The 17218-nt window shown below is 43.3% G+C and overlaps 1 protein-coding gene across 13 annotated transcripts in view; it reads left to right on the top strand.

The window, feature by feature from the left end:
* Positions 1-17218, top strand: part of ZC3H18 (zinc finger CCCH-type containing 18) — a 2225788-nt gene that overhangs the window by 791410 nt on the left and 1417160 nt on the right. The window lies entirely within an intron of this gene.

Below are 17218 nucleotides of genomic sequence, written 5' to 3'. Positions count from 1 at the left end.
TTTCCCAGGGCCCTAAAGGGGTTGCAGCTGTTACTACTAAGAACCCACTCCCCTCTGCAAAGGAGTCCAGGGCTTTAGAGGGATGGGGTAAAAAAGTGTATACTTCTGCCACTCTTTCCATGAGGGCATTAAATTGTCAATTTCATATGATACAATACCAAGAGTATTTGTTAGAAGAAATGCATGAGAAACTGTCTTCTACTGAACCCCTTGATCGCAAATCCCTTCAGGATCTGGTACATAACTCCCAGCAGGTTAGCAACCATTTCTTGCAGTGTGGTTATGATGCATTGGAAGCTTCATGTAGGTCAGCAATGACAGGTGTAGTCATACGTAGGCATGCTTGGCTGAAGGAACAATCTCTGCCAGACCATGTTAAAGCTAAGCTTTTGGATGCTCCACTGGAAAAGCAAAAATTATTTGGTTCCACTGCTCAAGAGGTCCTAAAGAAATTTGAGGAAAAGGCGAAATCTGTACAAACAGTTAAGGATTTTCTTCAAGTCCAACCACCAAGATTCAGCAGAAATTGGCCTTCCAAGAATTGGTCCTTTCCGGACACAGAAAGACTTCAGAGAGGCAGGAACAGGCGTGCCAGAGGTAGAGGGCAAGCTAGGGGCTCCTACAGAGGCCGTCAATGGCAACATCCAATCCAGACAAGGTAGTGCAGGACCTGCAACTGCTGCACAAGGACAAACTCAATGACTTTGCTTTGACTTCGCCAACCAGGGCTCAATTAGAAGCACCTTTGGGCGGAAAGCTTTCTTTATTCTCAAAAAATTGGCGCAGCATTACAAGAGACAAATGGACACTGCAAATTATAGACAATGGATACAGGTTCCATTTCCACACATTGCCAAAAAGAAAAGGCATGCCAGGTCTGCCACCAAATCAAAGGGCAGAGGCTTTGAAACAAATCTCAAAATTACTGCAAATGAAAGCTATAGAAAAAGTTCCTCTTTCAGAACAAGGCCAAGGATTTTATTCCAGACTATTCCTTGTGCCAAGAAAAGAAAATCAATGGAGACCAATTCTCGACTTGTCCGCACTGAATACTTATCTCATTGTGCCAAAATTCAAAATGCTGACCCTACAGCAACTCCTTCCCATGCTGGGCAAGGGGTCTTGACTGGTGACTCTTGACCTCAAGGAGGCATACCTGCATGTCCCTATCAGACAAAGTTGCAGAAGACACCTCAGATTTCTTGCAGGGTCAGAGCATTATCAATTCTCAGCATTGCCCTTTGGCTTATCTACTGCGCCCAGAGTATTCATGAAATGCCTGGCATCAGTAATTGCACACTGCAGACTTCAGGGGATTCAAATATACCCATATCTGGAAGACTGCCTTATACAAGCGGACAACCAACAAACTTTGGTAAAGGACTTAAATTATGCCATCAATCTTCTGCAGGCCTTGGGATATACAGTCAACATGCACAAATCAAGACTTGTTCCATCCCAAAGGATAACCTTTCTGGGTGCTGATCTAGACACAACCACCCAAATGGCTTACCTCACAGAAGAAAAACAAAGACAACTACCGGATTACTTCAAAAATCTGACAATACAAACTCAGATGACTGCAAGGAAAATCCTGCAGGCTCTGGGTTACATGGCATCCTGCATTCTTTTGATCCCACAAGCAAGGCTACATATGAGAAAGCTACAGTGGTACCTAAGGAGTTTATGGATTCAGCACAGTCACAGTTTAGAAACTTTAATCCCACTCATTCCATGCCTTCAAAAGGAATTTCTGTGGTGGGCTCAGGCCAGCCAGTCCAACAGGGGGTTGCCCTTCACAAAGCCAAAAACCTCCCAAACTATTACAACGGACGCTTCAGACCTAGGTTGGGGAGCACACATGGAGGGCAGAGGTATCCAAGGACAGTGGTCACAAAAGGAGCTACGCATGCACATAAATCAAAAAGAAATGCTAACATTGATACATGCAATCGAGGCCTTCAAACTCTTTCTGCATCAAGGCCACCTACTAATAAGGACAGACAACACCACAGTTATGTGGTACATAAACAAGCAAGGAGGCACCCATTCCTACCCTCTTTGCAGACTGGCAATGAAGCTATGGGATCTTTCCTTGAAACTCAATATACAGCTGCAAGCTCAGTTTGTGCCAGGGAAAGACAATACACTGGCGGACAGCTTAAGCAGAAATATCATGGATGCGCACGAATGGATGCTGCACCCAGACATCTTTCCACAGATAACACAATCATGGGGGAGACTGGACATAGATCTATTTGCATCCCCCCACAATCTTCAACTGAAGAAATTCTGCTCAAGGACATACCACCCACAAGCGTGGAAAGTGGACGCCCTCTCTTTCAGCTGGGGAAATCTAACAGTGTATGCATTTCCTCCTCTACCGTTAATGACCAAGGTGTTACTGAAGATCAGGACAGAGCAGTCAAAAGTGATTCTGATAGCTCCAGACTGGCCAAGACAGCGCTGGTACCCACTGCTAAGGAGCATGTCACGTACGAAACCATGGCCTCTTCCTCTATGGCCTCTTCTACTGACACAGCACAGTTACAAAACACTACATTCCAACCTGAAAACCTTGCAACTAACAGCCTGGAGAATACCTTGACTCCTCCTCAGGATAAACTATCCCAGAGAGTGAAGGATATTATTATGGAAGCTCGCCGCCCTTCCACAAGAAAGGCATATTCAGCAAAATGGAAAAGATTTCTCATTTGGAACACCACAAAGGGCCTAGATGCCACAGTAATGAGCATGGCACATATCCTGGAATATTTGGCAGAAATGTTCCACAATGGTCTGTCTTATTCTTCCATTAAAATTCATGCTTCAGCAATTTCAGCAGAGTACAATACTGATCCACCTGTCTTCTCTCATCCTCTTCGAAGACAGTTTCTAAGATGAATCAAAAACATCAAACCTCCAAGGAAACCACCTCTACCTGCTTGGGACCTTAACTTCGTGTTGGAAAACTAACGCTGCCTCCATTTGAACCAGCAGCATCTGCAGATCTACAGTACCTTTCATGGAAGACTGCCTTCCTTCTGGCCATAACCTCAGCAAGAAGAGTCTCGGAGTTGCAGGCCCTGATGGCAGTACAGCCATTCATTATTTTTCATCAGGACAGAGTTTCATTGAGAACCAATCCTACATTTATGCCAAAGGTGGTATCCAGGGTTTCATTAAACCAAGCTATTCACTTGCCTACCTTCTTCCCAAAACCACAAAACAAAGGGGAGAAACTTCTGCACACCCTGGACATACACAGACAGTTGCGCTACTACTTGGACAGAACTAAAGGTTTCAGAAAAACTGACCAGCTGCTGGTAGCATATGCTGCTGGTACACAAGGAAAAGCAATTTCCAAACAGACAATTTCAAAATGGATAGGAAATTGCATTCACTTTTGTTACTCCTTTCATGGAAAGTCTGTACCAGATAACATCAGACCTCATTCCATGAGAGCCACAGCCACCTCCACAGCCTTCTTAAGAGGGGTGGCTACCAAAGACATTTTAGAAGCTGCCACATGGAGCTCCGTGCATACATTTGCCAAGCATTACAATTTACCTCTATATTCCAGATCCAGAGCAGGCTTTGCTACGGCTGACCTGCAGGGTATTTTAGCTCCACCATCCCTTGCTTAGTTCTTCCACCCCCAGATTGGCTATGGTATTCTACCCATATGTGATGACTGCAGATGCATCCTTGAAGGACATAGTACAGTTTTGTACCTACCATACATGTAGATGTCCGATAGGTATGCATCTGCAGTCAGGTTTACCCACCCTCCTTCCCCTCTGTGGTATTTCTTGGGTACTTACCCCTCTAATAGCTAGCTGGGGTGATCTATTATGGTGTATTTGTTTTTATATATATATTATTGTGCATGTTTGGATTTTTATTGCATTTCTCCAAATTTAGCCTTCCTTAGAGGGCACCTGGCATCTGGGGCAAGAAAAACTGAGGAAGATGGCGTCGGCTGACGCTTTTATACCCCAGACGCTTTGACGTCGGGGAAGGGGCGACATCAGCCGACACTGGACCCAGACTTTGGAATCCGGCCGACCGAAGGGCTGCCTGAGGCAGGACAACCCATATGTGATGACTGCAGATGCATACCTATCGGACACCTACATTTATGGTAGGTACAAAACTGTTCTTTCCCACCTTAGCAAATGTGTCTGCTGACATAACACATTGTCTACTTTGAGCTTGGTGGATTTACTTTGATCCAGACAGTACAAAACACTTTGTTCTTTGCCAACAAATTTACTGCATCAACCTTTTCCCCATTTACTGATACACTAGCTAAGTAGGATTGCAGCCCTTTATTTGATCAACTTGCTTTTTCAAGTGACCCTTATTTATAACTGTGTGATGTTTACTTTATTTGCAAAACTTTTGAAAATGGTTCCATTTTTTTACACAAATGCTAGCATTATTTCTCTTTTAGACTCATGATTGGCACCACAATTGTGACTGTTCACAATAAAGCTGGATTTGGGTTTTGCTGATTCACCCTTGTAACGCACTGAGCATATCCTTTTCTTAAAACTTGCTGGAAAACTATGGGATCTCCCAGGATGACCTGCAGGGTTGGCAGGTGCCATGTGCTTAGGCCTGCTTCTGCTGTCCACGTGTGGCATGCTGTCTACATTTGCTCTGGAGCCTGTTAAAACCATGCTCTTATCACTTATTTATTTATTTTACATTTGTTTACCAGGAAAGTCAGACTGGACACCGGTCCTTTTCAGTGGTGGCCTGGAAGGGGGGCTCCAGAGTAAAATTAAATTTAAAATATGAAATTTAACATATGAAATATAAAATGAAACCTGAATTATAGTATCGAAAATATAAAATCCAAAATAGCAGGCGCAGTAGAATAACAAATACAAAGAATATAACCGGACATCATGGTTGAAAAATGAAGGACATTAAAATAGCATGCATGCATAATGCATGCACAATTGAGAAGTGAAAGGTTTGTCCTGACATAATTGATTGAGAAACTACAGAAGAAAATTTAGAAGGTTGACATGGTTGTATGATTGCAGAAATGCTGAGGCTCTTGACAGTGTATACTATCACCTAATGCATCATTTGGAAGTTTTGAAGGCCAAAGTGTGCATATATTCTACGAGTATAGACAAGGGAGAGGAGTTAGAAGACAGAGGCGATATGGGCTGGTAAATTGTTCTGTATTTTGGGAATGAAGTTTGAGAAGAGCGAGTTTCCAGCTGAGTTGTTTGCTTTGGAGGAATTAAGTACTGGTGTATTGCTGGAGCGTAGGGAACTGTCATTAGAGTGTGGCTGTATAAGATTTTGTAGAGCAGGTAATTTTTCTGGGTCATGTAGGATCTTTTGAGCAAAGGTTAATTGGTTAAAGAGTAGTAGTTGAGGAAATTCTAGCCAGTTTAGAAGTTTGAGATAAACAATGATGAGTTCTGTATGGGGAGTCAGTGGCAAACCTAACAATTTTATTATAACATGATTCGAGTTCAGCTAGACCAGTTTTTCTAAGGTTGGTTAGAATAGGAGAGGCATATAGGAGTGTTGACAGGAGGTCTGTGCGAGTGATGGTAGCTTTTGTATTTAGGATCGAGATTTATCTGCTTTTGTAGAGAGATCCTAGTTTCTTCTGTACTTTCTTGATGGTTTGAGAGATATGTATGTTGAATTTCAAGTTGTCAATTTCAATACCTAGAAGCTTGATGTGGGTTACTGTTGTGATGGTGGCTTCGTTTCTAGATGTGATATTGAATGGGAGATGTGATGAGAGATTTCCTGAGCAGGAAAAGAGGAGTTTGGTTTTGCTTGGATTTAGAATGAGTTGGGCTTTGGTGAGCCATGCTTCAGTGGCTAGAAAAGAGTCTTGGGTTATGGTCTGGAGGTCTGGAAGGGAAGATGCTGCACATACTAGGGTGGAGTCGTCAGTGTATTGTATAACTGTAGAGTGAGGAGTAGAGGTGTGAAGATTGTTGGTAAAGAGAGTGAGAATAATAGAGGTCCAAGGATGGAGCCTTGGGGAACTCCTAGAGTTACTGGAAGAAGGAGGGAGAGTTCATTTTTCCGTTGAACAGCCTGCTGGTGCTCTGTTAACTAGCTTTTAAACCAGATAACAGAAAGGGACTGCTGAGGCTTAGGGTGATGAGAGTGTTAATAAGTTTATGATTTACCATTTCAAAGGCGAGGTCCAGAAAGATGGCTGATAACGGATTTTCTGTTTCTAAAATGATTCACTTTGTCAGTGAAGGACAGTAGGGCAGTTGTGGTACTATGATGAGGGCAAAAGCCATGTTGAGTATTAGACAGCAGTTTGTGTGTATGTGTGTGTAGGTAAGACATTAATTGTGTATAAACTACTCTTTCTAGGATTTTCGATAATAGTGACAGAATGGCATTTGGGCGATAATTGGTCAGCTCTGTAGAGTTACCTCCTTAGTGTAATGGTATGATACGGGAGATTTTCTAGATTTTAGGTACAAGGTTTTCTGTTATGATCTGTTTATTAGTATATCCAAAAGCAGGAGACCAGGATCCAATCCACACAAACGTTTATTGAGCGCTTTTGTATCTTGAATAGAAACTTCTTCAGAATAATATAACATATTGCCCAACAGCCTTATATATGCTATTCCAACAAATTAGTTGTCATCATTAACTAATTAATAAAATAATGTCCTAAAAGGACTTAGAAACATTTAAAGAGCAACACACATATATATATTGCACTCACAGTAAAAAAGAAAAAAATGCGATTAAAAGCATATAAAAAATACTTGGCAAGTATATCCTATAATAAGTTAAAAATAATCAAAGCAACAGATGTCAATATTTATGCATGTGAAAGTATGTATGTATTTGTTTATTAGCATCCTACCCTAATAGTAGGTATCGATGACTTGTCAGAAATTGTGCCATAAGCCTGAGAACAGAGCTGATGGGTATTGCACTGTTAAGACCTGGTGCTTCAGATACATTCATCCTAATTTGCCATCTAAGCTCAGCCATTTCTAGGTAATTGTTGAGTGGCCCACCTATTTCACCCATCCTAACCTGTTCAGTGATAATGAATCTGAACCCATGTCCTTCATTGGTTACTACATGCCCTGCTAATGCATTTTTAACATCTCTCTTACTGATGTCACAGTAGTGTTGGTAAATTCGACTTCTAAACACATTTTTAGTTTTACCAATGTAAAAACTCTGACATTGGGTACATAGGGCAAGGTACACCACTCCTTTACTGCTGCAGGTGACTTTTTCCCTCGTATAGTGTGTCTCCCATAATTGGGAATACAAATATCCTTGGTTTCAAAGATACTTTGGCATTGTAGGCAATAGCATTTAACTATCCTTGCCCCTATATCAGGATCACATTTCTGCCTTTCCAAAATATTTTTAATGTTACATTCCTTTTTATATACAATGTTGGGAACAGGGCCTAACAACTGTGCCTGTTCTGCATCAATTCTAAAAATGTTCCAGTTATGTTCAGTAATATAGTAAAGGTGTGCAGCAGGTAAGGGTGATAAAGGATAATGAGGGAAACATACTCACAGGCGAGGAGAGTGTGTTGAGCAGATGGAAAGAGTACTTTGTGGGGCTGATGAATGAAGAGAATGAGAAGGAGAGAAGGTTAGATGATGTGCGGATAGTGAATCATGAAGTGCAGTGGATTAGCAAGGAGGAAGTAAGGATAGCTATGAAGAGGATGAAGAACGGAAAGGCTGTTGGTCCAGATGACATACCTGTGGAAGCATGGAGGTGTTTATGTGAAATGGCAGTGGAGTTTTTAACTAGATTGTTTAATGAAATCTTGGAAAGTGAGAGGATGCCTGAGGAATGGAGAAAGTGTTTTGGTACCGATTTTTAAGAATAAGGGTGATGTGCAGAGCTGTAGTAACTACAGAGGGGATTAAATTAATCAGTCACAGCATGAAGTAATGGGAAAGAGTAGTGGAAGCTAGGTTAATAAGGGAGGTGATGATTAGTGATCAGCAGTATGGTTTCATGCCAGGAAAGAGCACTACAGATGCGATGTTTGCTTTGAGAATGTTGATGGAGAATTACAGAGAATGTCAGAAGGAGTTGCATTGTGTCTTTGTGGATTTAGAGAAAGCATATGACAGGGTGCCTATAGAGGAGTTGGGGTATTGTATGAGGAAGTCGGGAGTGTCAGAGAAGTATGTAAGAGTGGTACAGGATATGTACGAGGGTAGTGTGACAGCAGTGAGATCTGCGGTGGGAGTGATGGATGCGTTTAAGGTGGAGGTGGGATTACATCAAGGTTCAACTTTGAGCCCTCTCTTATTTGTTATGGTGATGGACAGGTTGACAGACAAGATCAGACAGGAGTCCCCGTGGACTATGATGTTTGCAGATGACATTGTGATCTGTAGTGAGAGTAGGGAACAGGTAGAGTAGACCCTGGAGAGGTGGAGATGTGCTCTAGAGAGAAGAGGAATGAAGGTCAGCAGGACTAAGACAGAATATATGTGTGTGAATGAGAGGGAGTATAGAGGAGCGGTGAGGATGCAGGGAGTAGAGGTGGTGAAGGTGGATGAGTTTGAATACTTGGGATCAACAGTTCAGAGTAATGGTGAGTGTGGAAGAGAGGTGAAGAAGAGAGTACAGACAGGATGGAGTGGGTGGAGAAGAGTGTCAGGAGTGATTTGGGACAGACGAGTACCAGTAAGAGTAAAAGGGAAGGTCTACAAAGAGGTTTGTGAGACCAGCTATGTTATATGGGTTGGAGACAGTGGCATTGACAAGAATGCAGGAGTCAGAGCTTTATGTGGCAGAGTTGAAGATGTTAAGATTTGCATTGGGTGTGACGAGGATGGACAGGATTAGATATAAGTATATTAGAGGGGTTAGCCCAGGTTGGAAGGTTTGGAGGCAAAGCCAGAGGCGCAAGATTACATTGGTTTGGACATGTGCTGAGGAAGGATGCAGAGTATATTGGGAAAAAGATGCTAAGGATGAAGCTGCCAGGTAACAGGAAAAGAGGAAGGCCTAAGATAAGGTTTATGGATGTGGTGAGAGAGGACATGCAGGTGGTTGGTGTGACAGATCAAGATGCAATAGCTTTAATAATTGGCTTAATTACTGGTGTCATTCTAAGGGGATCCAATGTCTGTCTGCCTGGGATGACATGCTTGACAAGCCACGCTGCTTCGCAAGGGACGGCTTGCACCTGTCACCCCTGGGCTTCCGGATATTGGCAAAGGCTCTTGCCACCCCCATAGTGCCTTTTTAGGCAAGGCTCAAATGATAAACCTACCGCCCTAGAAAACAAAAATGGAAAAAAAACTAAGGGTAATACTGCTCAATGCCAGAAGTCTAAACCTCAAGATGCACCTCAAGCCCTCCTCAGTATGGAGAACATCAATGTCTGTGCTGTGACTGAAACCTGGTTCAAGGCTCCTGAGAGCACCCCAGCACTATCAGGTTATACCTCATATCATGCGTTCTGGCCCCAAATTCCGGACCGAACCACAAAAGGAGGGGGAGTATCCATATTCGTAAAGGATACCCACACCTCCAGGTTAGTGGCAACGCACGAAGAATCGGAGACCATCCAGGTGCAATTAACCATAGGTAAAACTGCCCTACAGTTTGTAGCATGCTACAGACCACCCTCTCAAACTCAGGAAACCCACACAGCCTTCCTGAAGACACTGGAGAAGTATGAATGTCTCTCCAAACACCATCATATTGGGTGACTTCAACTACCCAAACAGACTGGGAACATTACTCAAGCCCCAACACCCTAGCCCAAAGGTTCCTGGAGTTCATAAACTCAAATGCTATGGAACAACTAGTCACCATTCCCACAAGAGGAGAAAATATACTAGACCTGATCATCACAAACATGGGGACAAAATGCTCCACACCGGAAGTATATCCCTCTGGTGAGATCAGACCATAAATTAATCTCACTGGAGATCCACATCCCGCCCCCAACCCCAGCAAAAAAGACCACAGTGAAGAACTTCTCAAAAGCAAACTTCACACTTAAGACTGGAGTGGTATCTTTCAAGGCCCCCGAGCCAGTGGAAACCACACTGCTGAAACCCTTACAAATGCCTTCTACGAGCACCTCCAGGAATGTATGGATCAAGCAATCCCTAATAAAATCAAGACCCTTTCCACCAAAGGCAGGCGCCCGGTCTGGTGGACCCCAGCCATAAACAAACTCTACAACAAGAGGAGAAAGCTACTACATGACAGAGCAAAATCCCTAAAAGGGAAGGCATCTCTGATCAATACTAGCAAAAAAACTACGATCACTCATAAAATCATCCAAGGCCAACTTTGAGAGAAAAATCGCTAAAGACACAAAAGACAATCATAAGGCCTTCTTTAGCTATGTTAGAAACCTGGGTGGAAACTCCCAGATATGCTCAGAATTAGTCCAAAATGATACAAAAATTACTGAACCCACAGACATTGCCAACATACTGGCAGACAGGTTCAGTGCAAATTTCTCCTCCCTCCCCCAAAGGAGAAATATCTATCCCACCAGAGTCTAGCCTCCCAAACATCTCAGATGCCCAGGTGGGAGCTGCTCTCTCTAAAGCAAAAAACACAGCATCAATGGGACCGGACGGTGTCCCCGGCTGTGTGCTACACAAACTCAGTGAGGAACTAAACCCACACATAAGGCTGCTGTTTAATCTTAGCCTTACTACAGGATCGTGCCCAAAGAATGGCGTACGGCAACTGTGGTCCCACTCCACAAAGGCGGTGCTTCTATGGACCCTGGAAATTACCGCCCCATAAGCTTGACGAGCCTAGTCTGCAAAGCTATGGAGGGGATCATAATGGAACTCATAAATAAAGACATTGGGGACCTACAGACACTGGATCCTACCCAATTTGGCTTTGTCAAGGGCAGATCCTGCCTCTTGAACTTGGTCCACTTTTTCGAAACGGTCACTAAGGCCATTGATGAGGGTAAGGCAGTTCACACAGCCTACCTTGACCTAGCAAAAGCGTTCGACACAATACCCCACTCGGGCATCATAGAAAAGCTCACCAGCTTAGATGTAAACCCATATGTCACAAGATGGGTTGCAAACTGGCTCAAGGACAGAACCCACAGGGTTAGAGTTGCTGGTGCCATGTCAGACTCTAAGCCGGTCACGGCGGTGTCCCACAGGGCTCAGTCCTGGGCCCCTCTTGTTCGGCATTTATTTTTCTGAAGTGCAGGCAAACATAGGGGATTGTGGCTGACAAAATTTGCAGATGACTGCAAACTGGGCACCATAATTGACACTCCATCAGACACAGACATCCTCCAGAGAGGTCTCATAGAAATGGATAACTGGTGCCAGAGCCATGGCCTTAAGCTAAATGCCAAAAAATGTATAGTCATACCCTTTGGGAAAAACAAGGTAACCCCTAATTACCACATAGGTGGTAATCCATTAAACACGGAAGAAGTTATCAGGGACCTGGGGACCCAAGTTGACAGTAACCTCTCTTTTGACACTCACATTGCCAAAGTGGTTAGGAAGACCTTCTACATTGCCCACCTGATCATGAAGGGATGCACATCCAGATCTGGAGAGGTCATTGTACCCCTGTACTCTTCACTTATCAGACCAATGATTGAGTACAACGCCCCATTCGGAATGTACCTTACCCGACACCTGCAGCAGTTGGAAAGACCCCAAAAGTTCCTCACCAAAAGGATATAGGGGCTCAAACATATGTCATACGCTGCCCGACTGAAGAAACTCCAGCTCTATTAAGTCGCATACCGTCTGCTCAGAGGTGATCTGTGCCTGACATACAAGGCCATGTCCAACCCGGAATTAATGGACATACTCCACCTCAAAAAATCCAAATCCACCAGAGCCACGAGAGCAAGAGACTTAAACCTCAACACGGATATAAATAGGATGTGCTGGAGGGACAGATTCATCACCCAGAGACTCCCTACACTATGGAACAGAATCCCAGTCGATGTGAGGCAGAGCCCCTCACTGACTCTGTTCAAGAGAAATCTTGACGAGTGGATGGGAGATCGTAGGTTTACCCCGGGAATCATCTCTGTGTCACTGCTGGACAGAGGCACAGCAAACTAATGGGTATAGTATTCTCATCCTAAGGGGTGGTGAAAGCCACACACACTCTGGCTAGGCTTATAAATGCCCTAGGGCAGATAGCCTAGTATGAACCTATGAACCTATGCAGAGGACAGGAAGACATGGAAACAGTTGATCTGCTCTGGCGACCCCTGACGGGAGCAGCCGAAAGAACAAGAAGAAGAATATTCCTGATGCTGTAAAAATGCTGATTAAACTTGAAAATAGCAGATTTTTTTATGGAAAGTCTTAGTCTCTTGATTTTCCTTGTTTGATAATCCTTCCCCTGTACAAAGAAGGGGAAAAAATAGCCACTGAGCTTAGATGGCAAATTAGGACGAATGTGTCTGAACCACCGGGTCTTAGTAGTGCAGTATTAGTCAGCTCTGTTCTCAGGCTCAAGGATCAATTTCTTGTACGACAGTCATCGATGCCTACTATTAGGATAGGATGTTAATAAACAACAAATACATATATACTTTCATATGCATAAATATTGACATCTGTTGCTTTGATTATTTTTAACTTATAGGATATATTTAATTGTCAAGTATTTTTATATGCTTTTAATCACATTTTTTCTTTTTAACTGTTTAAATGTTTCTATGTCCTTTCAGGACATTATTTTATTAATTAGTTAATGATGACTAATTTGTTGGAATAGCATATATAGTGGTTGGGTAATATGCTGTGTTATTCTGAAGAAGTTTCTATTCAAGAGACGAAAGCACTTATTAAACGTTTGTGTGGATTGGATCCTGGTCTCCTGCTTTTTGGATATTACAGTTTGTGTGGAGCCTTGTTTTCATTGTTTTCTTTTTATTAGTATAGTTACTGGGTAAGCTATTGCTTCCGTTGAGGTTTGCAAAAAGTCAGCTAGGAGTTTGTCTGTTGCCAGTGTTGTTGGTTTCAATTTTCCAAGTAGTTTTTTATGATATTAACAGGGACTGGGTGTAATGTAAAGGAGCTGGTGCTGTTTTGTGATATGGGTGGTTCATAGGTGGAGGAGGTATTCTGGGAATTTGAGAGGGCTAGGATAGTTTCTGTGAAGTATGCTAGCGTACTTGTGTGCATTTCTGTAAGTTCATGCATTTGACTAATCTTAATAGCTTTACTCAGTGTTAAATCACTGTCACGAAGCAAAATCTTTCACTGCAGCACTATTAATACCACACGCAAGCCTGTCCTTTATCAACTCATCTTTTAAGTCACCAAACCGACATGTTTTAGCTTTGTTTTTCTGGTCATTTATATAAGCTGCAGAAGTTTCCCCTGGTTTTTGATCTGTTGTGTAAAAAAAATGCCTCTCTAATGGGATATTTGTCTGGGAGTTACACATTTCCCCTGAAGTTGCATTTCAGACACTTGGGTTCTTCCCTTGATTCAGCCTGCACTACAATATGGCAGTTTTCACCTTCTCCCTCGTATAATGCTGGTGCATACACAAATGAACGCTCTCTTTCAGTGGCCTCTGACCCAGCTAGGTTTAGCAAAATCAATGCCCTGGTGCATGCATTTGTGTCAGAATAAGTTGCTCATATAAATATATCGTACTCATACTCAGATACTCTCCAGATGTTTTTCGTGTTTCAGTGTTGCAGTCATCACACTTGGGTTATCTGTCTGCAGGTAGCCCTCAGTCGGCCCGAATACCAGTCTTAGGATTTCTGCATTGGATGCTGTCGCTTCTTCCATGACATCAGGGTTATAAAACAGGCAGCTGACGCCATTACATCAGCTTTTCTTGCCGAGCGGGAGCCCGAAGCAGAAGCAGTGCCGGTCGGCTGCTACCTGAAATTTTCGTTTTTCGAGTTTGTAATCCTAAAGTCTTCTAAAGCCAAGTACCCCATTGGGGATCCTTTTTTCTTGCTCTAACCGATGTCAGAAAAAGTTAACAATTGTCTTGCCTGTGGAAAGCAAATACCTCACAGAGATTTTCATTCTTACTGCGTCACCTGTTTAGGCCCCAGACCATCGATGTTCCTCACTGTCGGTTTTGTGCCTTAACGCCCAAACTATTTATCGTTGGGCTATCTTTGTCACTAAATTCTTTCGCTCTCATTCTCCATATTCCGAAATGGCTTCGATAAGCCATCCGACTACCAATCTTCTGAAAAAAACATCAAGATAAAGACAGACGCATAGGTCCAAAACTGCCGACGACGCTTCCATTAAGCTAGTCGCCAGTTCACCGGTACTCAGTGAGGCGCCTTCGCAGTTCTGATGCCCGCTTTTACAGATTCGCAGGCCTCTGCTGAGACCCATTCGGAGTCCAGTATGCCACGAGATGCTTCTTCGACTATGGAACCTGCAAATGTCTCTACCTTGATCCGGAGTTGCTGTACAGGCACCGACTTCTGACCGACCTACCGATGTTCAAATTAAACCGACAACTTTGTTTTTAGCAAAAACTGCCAAGTTTCTGAGGCCCAGAGTACGCACTACACCTTGAAAACCAACGACCAAAGTGCATGCTCAAGCTCCCATGCCCCAAAAACAAATGCTTAGAATGCCTGAAGGCCTTATTTCCTTAATTTGGGGAAGCCAGCCTTCTCCTGCTACGCGACAAAGAATTGAGTTACTTTCTGATTCTACGGACCAGGAGTCCGATGACTCTGACCCTTTCGATTATCAGGACATGCCCTTATCAACCTATGAGGATTCTGATGCAGAGGAATCCATTCCTTCTGCCTCCCCTCCAGAGGACTTTTCTTTTGGTGAAATCTTGCATACATTGAGCGCATTTCTGCTGGGAATGCCAGGACTACCCTCAGTCCAAAAAAAGACTCAGAGAATTTTTAGAGTTGCCTCAGCACAGGCCTCTAGCCATGCCCCATGTCCTGTTTTATGTGGTTCATGATGTTTTTATGGAATCCAGTCTTACTCCAGGTACTTTACCCCCAACCCGTAGGAAACCTGACAGGTACTACAAAGTACCTGATTTCTACAGATTTCTGTTCAAGAATCCTGCTGCGGATCCAGAGACCATTTACCAGGGACCTAAAGGTATTAAGACTACTACAGTCAAAAATCCTACCCCTTCAGACAGGGATTCCAGAGCTTTAGACAGATGGTGGGGGTATGAAGGTATATACCTCTGCTACTCTTACCATCAGAGCATTGAATTGCCAGTTTCACATGTTGAAGTACCAGCAGCATATTATGGAACTATTTAAATGAAAAATGGTGTTACTTCCAGATTGTGCAGAAAATAAAGATTTACAAGAGCTAATGCATTCTGCAAACCAAGTTAGTAAGCATATTTTGCAGTGTGGCTTTGTTACTGAGAAGGCATGCTTGGCTGAAGGAACAAACCTTGCCAGGTCATGTCAAATCCAAATTACTAGATGCTCCTTTAAATAAGGACTGTTTATTTGGTACCAAAGCAGAAGAGGTTCTTAAAAAGATGGAAAAAAAAGCTAACTCCATTACAGGTGAAACCACCTAGATGCAGTAGGCATTGGCCTTCTAAAAATCTGGTCCTTTCCAGCCCCTTCCAGGCCTTCTCAGACCTAATCCAGGGGAAACAGGCCACCCAGACTACAGTCTCAGGGTATGCAGAGATCTAAACAATGGAGTGTTCCAACCTCAAAAACAGTAAGTGGTAAGCCGCCCCCTTATGGAAAAAGTTCACAAAGACTTTTCAGTTATCCTTCCCAGCCCTGCCCAATAACTTGTGCCCTTAAGAGGAAAACTTGTCCTTCATGCAAAAAAATGGATGTCCATTACTCAGGACACAGGAGTCATAAACATTGTGTTCCAGGGGTACAGATTCTACTTCCATACTCTGCCAACCCTAAGTGGGTTTCCAGACCTTCCTCCGAACCAGTGGGCAGAGGCTCAAAAAGCAAGTACTTTCCCTGCTCAGTATCAGATCTATTCATCCTGTTCCAGTAAAACAAAGGGGGCAGGGTTTCTACTCCAGACTTTTCCTGGTGCCCAGAAAAGAGGGCTCTTGGCACCCAATCCTGGATCTATCTACTCTCACCACCTTTCTGGTGGTCCCAAAATTCAAGATGCTTACCCTGCAGCAACTTTTCCCCATGCTAGCCAAGGATGCATGGTTAGTCACTCTCAACTTAAAAGAAGATTATCTGCACATCTCCATAAGGGAGTCTTGCAGAAAATATCTTCGCTTCAGGGCAGGCTGTATGCACTGTCAGTTCTCTGCACTTCCCTTTGGCTTATCTACTGCACCCAGAGTATTCACACAGTGCCTGGCTCCAGCCATTGCATACTGCAGGCAGAGAAATATCCAAATTTTCCCGTACTTGGACGATTGCCTGATTTAAGCGGACAATCAGGAATTGCTACTTCAGCACCTAGCATTTGTAAAAAGCCTTCTCACATGATTGAGGTTACACAATCAACAAAAATAAATCACAACTGGTAGCCAGTCAAAAGATTGTATTCCTGGGAGTAAGCTTTGACACAACTTCCCAGATGGCATTTCTCACCTCAGAAAAACAGGTCTATCTAACAAACTACTACAACCAAATTGACACCAGAACCTAGCTATCTGCAAGACAAATACTGCAAGCCCTAGGCTTCATGGCCTCATGTATTCTGCTAATTCCAGATGCAAGACTGCATATGAGGAAACTTCAATGGTACTTAAAAGTCTTTGATGCCAGCATTCTCAGGACATGGAAACAGTCATTCCAATCATACCTTGTTTAAGGGCAGAGTTCTTTTCGTGGGCAGAAGCATGCAACCACAACAAGGGACTGCTTTTCACTCAACCCTTTGCCACCCAAACCCTGACAATAGAGGCATCAGACTGTGCATGGAGGGCTCACATGGCAGGAAAATTCATTCAGGGACACTGGAGGCCAGCCCAGATTCTCCTGCACATCAATCAAAAAGAGATGCTAGCTGTACAGAATGCTCTGACAGCCTTCAAATACCTAATCCTTCCAGGACAACTGCTCATAAAAACAGACCACCACCACAGTAGGGTTGAGAGGGTGGCCTAATGGTTAAGGTGTTTGACTTACAAACACAAGGTGCAGGGTTTGAGTCTCACAAGGGATAATTGGCTAGGCTTAAAATGGCTCGCAAGGGCAGTTAGCTTAGTACTAACCTATGAACCTAAGTTATGTGGTACATAAGCAAGC

This window comes from Protopterus annectens, chromosome 8.part1 (genome assembly GCF_019279795.1).
Source record: "Protopterus annectens isolate FY-2018-M chromosome 8.part1, PAN1.0, whole genome shotgun sequence".
Lineage (NCBI taxonomy): Eukaryota > Metazoa > Chordata > Ceratodontiformes > Protopteridae > Protopterus > Protopterus annectens.
Note: the sequence above shows the minus strand (reverse complement) of the source record. Positions and strands in the feature narration are given on the sequence as shown.